General features: G+C 39.8%; 1 protein-coding gene across 2 annotated transcripts in view; it reads right to left on the reverse strand.

The window, feature by feature from the left end:
• The window catches only part of ERBB4 (erb-b2 receptor tyrosine kinase 4), a 4056904-nt gene that overhangs the window by 624527 nt on the left and 3420051 nt on the right, over positions 1-12326 (reverse strand). The gene's annotated exons all lie outside the window — the stretch shown is intronic.

The raw sequence follows: 12326 nt of genomic DNA on the forward strand, positions 1-12326 counted from the left end.
CTATTTTTACTTACCTACACGTGGTTCTTTAAAGCAACTGTATATCCATCAAGGCTGTCTTATTAACTGAGATCAGTTTAGTCTTCCCTCAACACATATTACCTTCTACAGATGATTTTATGATATAAGTATTAGACAGATTGTGGTGTAAAACACCATAGCTAATTGATGGAGAAAGTGACATTGAGAAGGAGGATTCAGCATCTCTGCAATAAGACTACTGCAATTGTCTACTTCTCTTTTGAACTATGTGAAACTGCCATCCACTATTTATAGATTCATAGGTTCATAAGTAGATACTAGGCTATTGGCCCTAGGGCCTATATAAGCTTAGCCAAAAAGGTACCCTGGCTTTCGCCACCCAAGAAAATTATTTTCCTGTGTCCCTGTCGAGCAAAGCCATAGAAGTGATTCCCGGGTTGAATTTCCTATCTCCCATCCAATTACCAAGATTTTTTTTTGAAGAGTGCTAATGAGGAGCTTTGTTTGATATAGATAGGCAGTTTGTTCCAGAGTATGGGAAGTCTCTGGGACAGGAATCTTTCCCTCCAATATGTTCTGTTTATTGTGGTGATAAGGTTTAGGTCCCTAGAGCATGTAGCTTGGAGGGATTGGGATTTATTTAAGTGGAGCATGTCCAACAGCTCTGGGTTTGACATAGCTTTGCATTTCAGGCAGAGATCGCCTCTGAGTAGACGATATGCAACAGAGTAAAGCTGGAGTTTTTTGAGATGGTCTGCGTATGACATCTGTTTGAGGCTGGTAATCCTCTTCGTGAGGTATTTCTGCAGTCTTTACAGTTGTTGTATATGTCTTGTGAGGTACATACCAAAAGGGGCACTGTATTCTATAATGGGTCTAATGAGTGATGAGTAGAGGGGAACAATGACCTCTTTTTTCCTGGATGAGAAACCTTTTGTCATGAGGTGTGCCATGTAGAAGGATTTCCTGAATACTGTGGTGATGTGATTATCAGAGGAGAGACTACTGTCCACCTATGTCCCAAGGTCTCTTATCACGCTTTCAGTGTTAAATAGACTATCACCTATGTGGTAGTTCTTGGGTACAGAGTTTTTACCAAAAGGGATGACAATGCACATTTTGGCATTGAGCTTGAGGCCATGGCTTTGACACCAGGTATATGACTCAGTGAGGCTCTTTTGTAGGATGTCCACGTTGTTAGGAGTTTTGATTATGGCTCCTAGTTTGCAGTCATCTGTGAACTTTGTTAGCCAAAGACCTTCTGTGTTAGCCTGTACTTCAGATAAGTAGATACCAAACAGGAGAGGACCCAGGACTGAACCCTGTGGTACTCCACTTGTCACTGGTCTGAAGTCGGACTTGGAGTCTGCTACTTTCACAGTGTGGGTTCTGTCAGTGAGCCAATTGGCAACCCATCTTGTGACATAGGGATTTATACCTAGTTTAGTGAGTTTATCTGTAATTCCAGAGTGTGTTCATTATCTTTAATCTGTACTACCTCTACAGAATTACTAGATTTCAGTGACCCTCTTGTGTTTTGCTATCATTACCTCATTGTTTCTTCAGTAATTTGTAATTTTTTTTGTTTGTCTCTTGTTTAGAAAGGGAATTAAGATGGAGGGAATAATTACAGACGACAAATAAATCCACATCATCTTGTTTTAGAACATATTACAAAATACTGACAGCACCAAGGGATGATTCTTTAAAGCATTTGATAACACATATACATATACAGTCACATCTGAAGGACTGGAAGCCATGATTTCCTTGCATCGAGATAGATTTGTCAGCAAGGAAACCATGCAGACACCTTATCAAATAAATATTCCAGAAATTCCAAAGTGTTCCTTCTTAAAATCACTTCCTTCAAGTCCTGTAATGCCCCTTATTCAAGCCTGCTCCACTTAATTCTAATATTATAGTTCTGCTGCTGGACAGTTACACATTAAATGCCTCGCAGCTTGGATACTTTGCATCATGCCTGACTACTGAGGGATGTAAAGAAACTACACCATTACCAGAGGGACATACAGACGCATTTAGGGTGAGTGTTTCTCTGCATTAGCCAGCCTATAAGGTATAACCAGAGTCAGTAAAACGTATGTAAGAAATGCATAAAATATACATTATATTGCTGAATTTCTTAAATCATTGTTGATGCATTTGTTATTTTAATGGTGTAACATTAGTATAATGGTTATAATGTTTAGTCTTCTGATTCAGTTGTTGGCTGGGGTGCTTTCTATATGGAATTCGCATGTTCACATTGTGTTCACATGATTTTTATTATGCACTCATGTTTTCTTCTGTAAGGCAGATAACCCAAATTCCTCCTAGAAAAAGTGTTTGTGAATGTGAGTGCTTGTATGTCCTGCAATTGGCTGGCGTCACATACAGAAATACTTCACTGACATACGACCAGACTAACGTAAAAAAAATATTTCAATGTAATATTCGAGCCAGTGAAAGAAAACATCACTGTTAATCCACAGCCAAAGCTGAATGCATCCCGTTACCTACTTGTGCTAACTTCCTATTAAATTTCTAACATTTACACAGCTTAGTAATGAATACTGTTCATGCTTTGCCAGTAAGCTACATACAAATACCTTCTCACAATCAGTTAGAAAAGATAGTGGCATCTTACTACACAGATCTCCATTTAACTTTATTATTGAGAGAAGTCCTTTTCCAAATTTACACAGCATCATGGAACTATACTATATGGGAAATCAGAAGCACTGTTACCTTCTCTGAATTCTAGAAGAAGCTTAAATCACCACCTACTTGACATGTATAAATGTAGATGATTTTTTTTATCCAGGCTAACATTTGCTTTGGTTTGCTTTGTTCATTTCCTGTTGTCACTTAATCAGCATTCAAGATATTATGCTTCATATTTCCTATGTGGCAGTCATTCTTCTGATGACTATATATTGATGTATTCTTCCTGTTTATAACCAGACTGTACATTTCCAATATGTTCATTGTTGCTATCTACTGGATTAATGCACTTATATACCCTAAACGTATTTCTCTGTTTATATATATATATATATATATATATATATATATATATATATATATATATATATATATATATATATCAAACCTATATCTATATATATCTGTCTATATATATATATCAAACTTATATCTATATATATTATATCTCTCTCTCTCTCTCTCTCTCTATATATATATATATATATATATATATATATAAAAAATATATACATAATATATATATATATATATATATATATATATATATATATATATACACATATATATATATATATATATGTATATATATATATATATATATATATCTCTATATGTGTGTATATATATATATATATTTTCACTATACAATCTCAAAGAACTGAAATGTCGAATTTCAGTGTTTCGAGACTGAATAGTCGAAAACCTACATACACAAAAACCCACAATCAATGAATACCACAACCGCGACCATTCACACACACACACGCACACACAGACACACACACAAACCAAGACATAATCACACACACATACACCTACCTAACTAAACAAATATAACAACACACAAAAACACACCTAACCTACCTATAAGCAGGGGGCAAGCCTCTCTGCTCCCCCACACCACCCATACTTATATATTCTAACTCCCAGGTTGCACTAAACACACAAACACACAAAAAACACCACCGCACTCACTCACGCACACTAAAATCCCTACCCAATATCCTCAAACACACAGCACTTACCTGAAACCCCAGATAAATTCACAAACCGCACCAGACATAACGAAACGTGACACCACGACAGTGGCGGATTCGACATTTGCAGATTCGACACTTCCGCATTTGGCATAGTGTAGTTTTGAGTAACTGCACTTTACACTATTCGGTCTCGACATACTGAAATTCGAGATTTCAGTACGTCAAGCTTGTCTAGTTATCTATATCTATATATATTATGTATTAAAGCAACCATATTTGTAAGACAAAGAGCGGCTGTGTTCCGATCATTTATTGAGCCGAAAAATTTTTGCAGACTGTGTTCTGAAGTGTGTGTGTGTGTGTGTCACTAAAGTGTGTGATGCCTTTCAGAGGTTTCCAGTGGTTGAGTAAAATTGCTGAAGAGCAGGTGACTGGATGACTGCAAGACATAATGAATGCTCCTCTTGCACAAAGCAAGTCCCATGACAGTGGCTGCCGTACAGCTAATGTTTAACACCCAAAGAAGAGATGAAAGAGTGAACTATCAATACATATAACCACACAAGGTTCACTCTGGAGACCAGATAAGGGTATGAGACCCTAGGAACTTCAGTAATACCCAACAATAAATCCAAAGTAGATAGTTGAGCCCAGGATTGTGGAAAAAACGTAGTTTTAATAACGCTTGTAACAAACAAAAGTGCGTTTTCGAATATCTTCCTCAGATACAGACACAAAATCAAATACATTCATCACAAAAAACACCCATCTTTTATACATTGGTAGATTAACTCAGTAACTTCAATTGCTTGTTAATTACAACTCAATTAGTTACAACTGAATTTGTTGGAAATGAACTAATGAAATGATGTCCCCGTAGGTTCTGTATTGAATCTGTATAATGATTGAACATGTATTTGTATATATAATCTAAAAACATATTTCGTGTACAATAAAAAGTTAATTCATTAGTTCATTTTCAACAAATTCAGTTGTAACTAATTGAGTTGTAATTAACAAGCAATTGAAGTTAATGAGTTAATCTACCCAATGTATAAAAGATGGGTGTTTTTTGTGATGAATGTATTTGATTTTGTGTTTGTATCTGAGGAAGATATTCGAAAACGCACTTTTGTTTGTTACAAGCGTTATTAAAACTACGTTTTTTCCACACTCCTGGGCTCAACTATCTTTATTGTTGGGTATTACTGAAGTTCCTAGGGTCTCATACCCTTATCTGGTCTCCAGAGTGAACCTTGTGTGGTTAATGTTTAACACCCCCTCGCCAGAACGAACAGATTACTGTTTTCCATCTTGTGACTATCTGTTACAGTTGTAAAACAACTGTCTGACACCTTGCACACTTTCACTTTTATCCCTTGAGCTACCAAATAATACCAATCAACTAAATCGCAAAACTTGCACTCCTTTTAACTACTACTGAGTATAGTGCCTTAATAATGGTATTACAGGAAACTAGACCCAGTGCTAAAGTAATCCCACTGTACACATTATTATTTCACAGAGCTCAGCAGATGTATTTCAAAATTACAGCCATACAGCCAAAAAAAACATAAGTTGGCATTAAACTGAGTATACAAGAATCATTAACTGTATTTTTAAAAACAGTTTGTTGAAATAGCCGCTCTTCGTAAAATGCATTATTTGCAATTATATCATAGTTTCATAGTTTCATAGTATAGTACTAGGCTATCTGCCCTGGGGCATTTGTAAGCCTAGCCATAGTGATGTGGCTTTTGCCACCCCATGAAGTACAAAAAATGTATAGAATAAATTTAGAATACTGTGCCTCTGTCTAGTAGTGATACAATGAAGGTCCCCTTATATAATAGAATTAGTTTACTGTGCCCCTGTCTAGCAGTGACACAGATGTGACCCCCGGGGTAAACTTACGATCTCCCATCCACTCATCAAGATTTCTCTTGAAAAGAGTCAGTGAGGGGCTCTGCCTAATATGAACTGGGATCTTGTTCCAAAGCATGGGCAGCCTCTGGGTTATGAATCTATCCCTCCAGCATGTCCTATTCATACTTGTGCCGAGGTTTAGGTCTTTAGCTGTCGTGGTCCTGGTGGATTTGGATTTTTTGAGGTGGAGCATGTCCATCAGATCCTGATTGGACATGGCCTTGTACATTAGGCAGAGATCACCTCTGAGCAGGCGGTATGCTACTGAATAGAGCTGAAGTTTCTTTAGTCTGGCAGAATAAGACATATGTTGGAGACCCTTGATCCTTTTGGTGAGGTACTTTTGTGGTCTCTCCAGCTGTTGCAAATGCCGGGTGAGGTACATACCAAATGGGGCATTGTACTCAGTCATGGGTCTGATGAGGGAGGAATATAGTGGTACAATGACATCCTTGGATCTGGATGCGAATCCCTTCATGATGAGGTGTGCAAGGTAGAATGTTTTTCTAACCACTTTGGCAATGTGGGTGTCAAATGAGAGGTCGCTGTCAACTTGGGTTCCTAGGTCTCTGATTACTTTTTCCGTACTCAGTGGGTTGCTGTCTATGTGATAATTTGTGGGTACTTTGTTTTTCCCAAAGGGGATGACTATACATTTTTTGGCATTTAGTTTAAGGCCGTGACTCCGGCACCAGTTGTCTGTTTCCGTGAGGCCTTTTTGTAGGATGTGTGTGTCTGCTGGTGTATCGACTATGGCACCTAGTTTGCAGTCATCTGCGAACTTTGGCAGCCACAGCCCTTCCATGTTTGCTTTAACATCTGAGAAATAAATGCCGAACAAGAGGGGTCCCAGGACAGATCCCTGTGGGACACCACTTGTGACTGGCTTTGAGTCTGACATTGCTCCAGCGATTTTAACTTTATGGGTTCTGTCCTTTAGCCAGTTTGCAACCCATCTAGTGACATAAGGGTTTACTTTTAAGCTGTTGAGCTTATCTATGATGCCTGAGTGGGGTATTGTGTCGAAGGCCTTAGCCAAGTCCAGGTATGCTGTATGGACTGCTTTGCCCTCATCAATGGCTCTAGTGACTGTTTTGAAAAAGTCAGCCAGGTTTAAAAGGTAGGATCTGCCCTTTACAAAGCCGAACTGGGTGGGGTCAAGTGTCTGTAGGTCCCCTATGTCTCTGTTTATGAGTTCCATAATGATTCTTTCCATAGCTTTGCAGACCAGGATGGTTAAGCTTATGGGTCGGTAGTTTCCAGGGTCTGTAGAGACACCCCCCTTGTGGAGTGGGACCACAGTTGCTGTATGCCAGTGTTCAGGTACATATCCCGAAGTAAGGCTAAGGTTAAATAGCATTTTTATGTGTGGGTTTAGCTCCTCTTGGAGTTCACGTAACACGCAACCCGGGATACCGTCAGGTCCCATTGATGCTGTGTTTTTTGCTTTGTTTAGGGTGGTTTTCACTTGGACATCTGAGATGACGGGGAGATTACATTCAGCTGGGATAAGTATTTCTTCTTTTGGGGGTGAAGGAGGGGAGAAATTTGCACTGAACCTGTCAGCCAGAATGTTGGCAATATCTGTGGGTTCAGTGTATTTTATGTTGTTGTGAACCAACTCTGAGCATATCTGAGGGTTTCCACCCAGGTTTCTAACATAGCTGAAAAAGGCTTTGTGGTTATCTTTACTGTCCTTAGCGATTTTTCTCTCAAAGTTGGCCTTGGATGTTTTTATGAGAGAACGTAGTTTTCTGCTAATGTTGATCAGAGATGTCTTCCCTTCATGGGATTTTGCTCTGACGTGCAGTAGCTTCCTTCTTTTGTTATACAATTTGTTTATGGCTGAGGTCCACCAGACAGGACGCTTACCTTTGGTGGAGAGGGACTTGGATTTGTTTGGGATTGCATGATCCATGCATTCTTGGAGATGTCCATAGAAAGCATTTGTGAAGGATTCAGCATTGTGGGATGTGGTATCCACTGGCACAGTGGGCTTAAAGGATACCATCTCAGTCTTAAGAAGAGTGAAGTCTGCTTTTGAGAAGTTTTTCACTGTGGTCTTTTGTGCTGGGGTGGAGGTGGGATATGTATATCCAGGGTGATTAGTTTGTGGTCAGATCTCACTAGTGAGGGGTATACTTCGTGTGGAGCATTTTGTCCCCATGTTTGTGATGATCAGGTCTAGTATATTATCTCCCTAGTGGGAGAGGTGACTAGTTGTTCCAGTGCATTTGAATTTATGAATTCCAGGAACCTTTGGGCTAGGGTATTAGGGCTAGAATAATGTACCCAATCTATGTTTGGGTAGTTGAAGTCTCCCAGTATGATGGTATTTTGTGATACATTCATATCCTCCAATGTCTTCAGGAAGGCTGAGTGGGGTTCTTGAGATTGGGAGGGTGGTCTGTAACATGCTACCAGTTCTATAGCAGTTTTGCCTATGGTTAGTTGCACCTGTATGGTCTCTGATGCTTCATGTGTTGCTACTAACCTGGAGGTGTGGGTGTCCTTGATGAATATGGACACGCTCCCTCCCTTTGTGGTTCGGGCCGGGTTTTGGGGCCGAAAAGCATGATATGAGGTATAGCCTGGTAGCGCTGGGGTGCTCTCAGGAGCCTTGAACCAGGTTTCAGTTACTGCACAGACGTCGATGTTCTCCATGCTGAGGAGTGCATCAAGTGCCTGCATCTTGAGATTTAGACTTCTGGCATTGAACAGCATTACCCTTAGTTTTTTTCCATTTTTTGCTTTCTAAGGAGGTGGGTTTGTCTTTTGAGCCTTGCCTAAAAAAGGCACTATGGGGGTGGCAAGAGCCTTAGCCAATATCCGGAAGCCCAGTGGTGACAGGTGTAAGCCATCCCTTGCGAAGCAGCGTGGCTTGTCCAACATGTCATCCCAGGCAGACAGACATTGGATCCCCTTAGAATGACACCAGTACTTGAGCCAATTGTTAAAGCTGATCATCTTGTCTTTGTATTGTGGTATCATTCTTGGTGAGGGCAGGATGCTGCTCAGGGTCAGGGTCATACCAGCCTGGGCTACATAATTGGAGAGCTCCTCTATGTCTCGTTTTGTGTAGTCCAGGGAGGTACGTCTCAGGTCATTCACACCAGCATGGACAATGACGGAGTCATATTTGTACTTGCTTTGGAGTGACTTGAGTGTGTGTGTTATGTGGCGGATCCTAGCTCCCGATAGACAGCTCACAGTCACCTTCTCCTTGTTCAGCCTGGTCAGTGGGACATCAGTGTGTCTGACTATAGAGTCACCTATTACTAGTGTATCAGGCAAGGTGTTTGGCCTTAAGGGCTGTGATTGGTTGACATACTGATTTATTGAAGTATGTGTTGCATGTGTTTTGTTTTGAGGTGGTGGATTTTTGGATGTCTGCTTTGGGAGCCTCTGTTGTTTTGGTAAGTTTTTTATTAGAGCCTCCGAATATGTCTTTGTGTTTTTATGTGTTTGGTTTGCAGTTGTGGTAGGTATATGTGGGACTGGGATTGTTGTGTGTGTGGTTGCCATCTCCTCCTGTCTGGTCATGCCAGCCCTGAGTTGAGAGAGTTCAGCCTCCAGTTTGGCTATATAGTTGCATCTCTCACATGTATTTGTGTTTGTTGGGAGGAGGAGATGGTTGTCTGTGTACATGAGACAATTGTAGCATTGTCTCAAGAAGCCCAGATTGACCAGCTGAATTGGAGACAACGCCAGTAATCTACCACTCGACATGCTAGAACAGTATAAGGGAGTGCTGTACCTTTAAGGGAAGTGGATATTCACAGGGGTGGTAAGTAGATGTAGTGCTTTACTTGGTACGACAGTGCTTACTTAGCAGAGAAGTATTGAGAACAAGTGCTAGGCTTATAATATAGTGAGTAGTCTGGTTATACTAAGAGTAGAGCTTCCTTAAGGGAAAATTTGAAGAGCAGACTTGGCGGATCCAGAAAAAGTTTAACCTTGCAGTGGTGGAAGGCATGAAAGGCTTTGCCATTCCCTTCCCAAAAAAGTGTGACCTGTGCAACATGGGATAGTCACACTTAGAACAGCATTCAAAGTTGCCATACATCCAGATTTTCTAGAAAGGTGACTTAGCTTTAAGATAACTCAGAAGTAGCCCTTGGGTTTATTTTACCTTACAGTAACACAGTAATGTTGCAAAAATAAGGCACCCATGAATAGAACAAGTGATTGTTCTCCCTCTTCCTGCCTGATACACGATGGCACACAGTAGTAATTAATAGTTCCCATACCCCTTTCAAGGTTAACTGGAATGTTTTAGGTAAAACAGAAGGAATTGTCACAGGATAAAAATCTGGTTGTGATAATATGCTACTATATATATGGGTCTACTTCATATGGTCGACAGTTCATATAGTCTAAACTCATATGGTCGACAGTTCATATGGTCAAAACTCATTTGGTCGACAGCTCATTTGGTCGACAACCAGTACTCAAGGCACTTAACAGGGATGTTCCCCCTCCCCAAAGCTGTGCAGCCCTGGAGTTGATATATATATAGTTAGGAGGGTGTGGGGAGCACAGCCCCCCACCTATAGCTGTTAAAAATGTTGAGTTTTTGTTGTATTTTCATGTTTTAAAGGACTTTTCAACGAATATTAGTGGAGGACTTCGCCCCCTCACCCCCCAATGTGGGAGGGTGCTGTGCCCCTCACACCCCCCTATCTATATAGATCAACTCCAGGGTCGCACAACTTTGGGGAGGGGGGCAAATCCCTGTTAAGTGCCTTGAGTACTGATTGTCGACCAAATGAGCCATCGACCATATGAACTGTCGACCATATGAATATCGACCATATGAACTGTCGACATATATATATATATATATATATATATATATATATATATATATATATATATATAAATAATATATCATATATACTACACACACACACACACACACACACAAACACACACATATATATATATATATATATATATATATATATATATATATATATATATATATATATATATACACACATACACATCTCTTGACCAAGTTGATTTACAGTACATCTTTGTTTATATTTGATATGCGTGCATTTGATGAAAATGCGTAAGTTCCTCTCTGTATTTCTTACTTGAACTGAATGTACTGTTTTAATGTATGAAAGTTTGTAATGTATTCTACATTACATCTTATGTATTCTACACTTGGCACCTATGTGTCTAATGGACACAGGTAACCTGTCAGTTGTTCATCTCCCAGGCCCATGCTTACACTTATCGAGGGTATCAGAACTTGTCAGAGATTTGGGATGCATGGCTAGGCTTACAAAGGCCCTTGTCGTTATTAGCCTAGTAAACACCTATGAACCTATGAACATATGAACATATCCGGGACTGCCAAGAGGCCTGAGTCATGGCTGTAAAAGGTCTAATAACCAGGTCACCTACACAGTTAGCAAATGTATAACAAAATAAATTACAAAAAGATCAAACTACTATAGACAAATATGTTTGTGGAGTCTGTACTGTTGATGGAAGATAAAGCAGGAATAAAAAAGGAAAATAAATCAAACTGGGTAACCCAGTGTTGTATTTCTCAGTTAGGTATCATTTTTATGTGAATAGTCTAATAACCAGTAGGTAAACAGATATGTGGCTTGCAAAGGCAATAATTACAATTGAATGTTCATGACTGCTGTTGTTGTGTGATTATTTTGAATCAGAACCTCTGTTACACTGTTAGTTTAAGGCTGAAGTTAGATAGCTGGGCTTTAGGAAAATGGAGTAGCTGAGTTATACACCAGTGCTTTATACGAGCACCTGTACATTTGTATTGACTCTGCTGTACCTGATGGAAACAAAGCAAGATCTTCAAAGAAAAACAAACCTGCCTGGTAGACAACTGACAATAATAGGCTATACAATAGGAGAATGAAATTGCTGTTTAAAAGTAGGAAGTAACAGGCTCATAACTGGAAGCTCCCTCCTCAACTTAAACAAGCAAATAAGTCTCCCAATGAAGTCCTCCAAAGCTAACAATGAATCCAAATTAGCTTCCTTAACTAAGGATAACCACAAGTAGTTCTTTAGTTACATCTGTAACCTCAAATGTAAGGCCCAGATTTGCTCTGGACTCATAGTTAATGGTACTCCATATACAGAACCTGTGGATATAGTAAACATGTTGGCTGACAAGTTCAGTGAAAACTTCACTCCTCTGTCCCCGCCACATATACCCCAAAACATCCCTAACACCTGTCCCTCACCTAGTATTTCCAAGGAGCCCTCTCAAAGGCCAAAAACATAGCAACTATAGGAAATGTATTCTACATGGGTTAAAACAGGAATTAGAATCACCATTGGGCATGCTTTTCAATCATAGCCTAAGCAATGGCTTCATCCTAGCAGAATGGGAAACAGCAACCTTCATCCCTTTGTACAAAGGGGGCATATCCATGGACCCAGAGAACTATAGACCCATTAGCCTGACCAGCTTTATCTGCAAGACCATGGAACGAATCATCATGGACCTTATTAACAAAGAAACAGGAAATCTCCAAACACTCGACCCCACCCAATTTGTCTTTGTCAAGGGGAGATCATGCCTGTTAAACTTGGCGGACTTCTTCAAGACAGTCACCAAAGCCCTAGACAAGGGCAAATCTGTGTATATGGCCTACCTAGACTTAGCCAAGTCCTTTGACACAATCCCCCACTCAGACACTATTGACAAACTTA

This window comes from Protopterus annectens, chromosome 6.part1 (genome assembly GCF_019279795.1).
Source record: "Protopterus annectens isolate FY-2018-M chromosome 6.part1, PAN1.0, whole genome shotgun sequence".
In the NCBI taxonomy this organism is placed as follows: Eukaryota; Metazoa; Chordata; order Ceratodontiformes; family Protopteridae; genus Protopterus; species Protopterus annectens.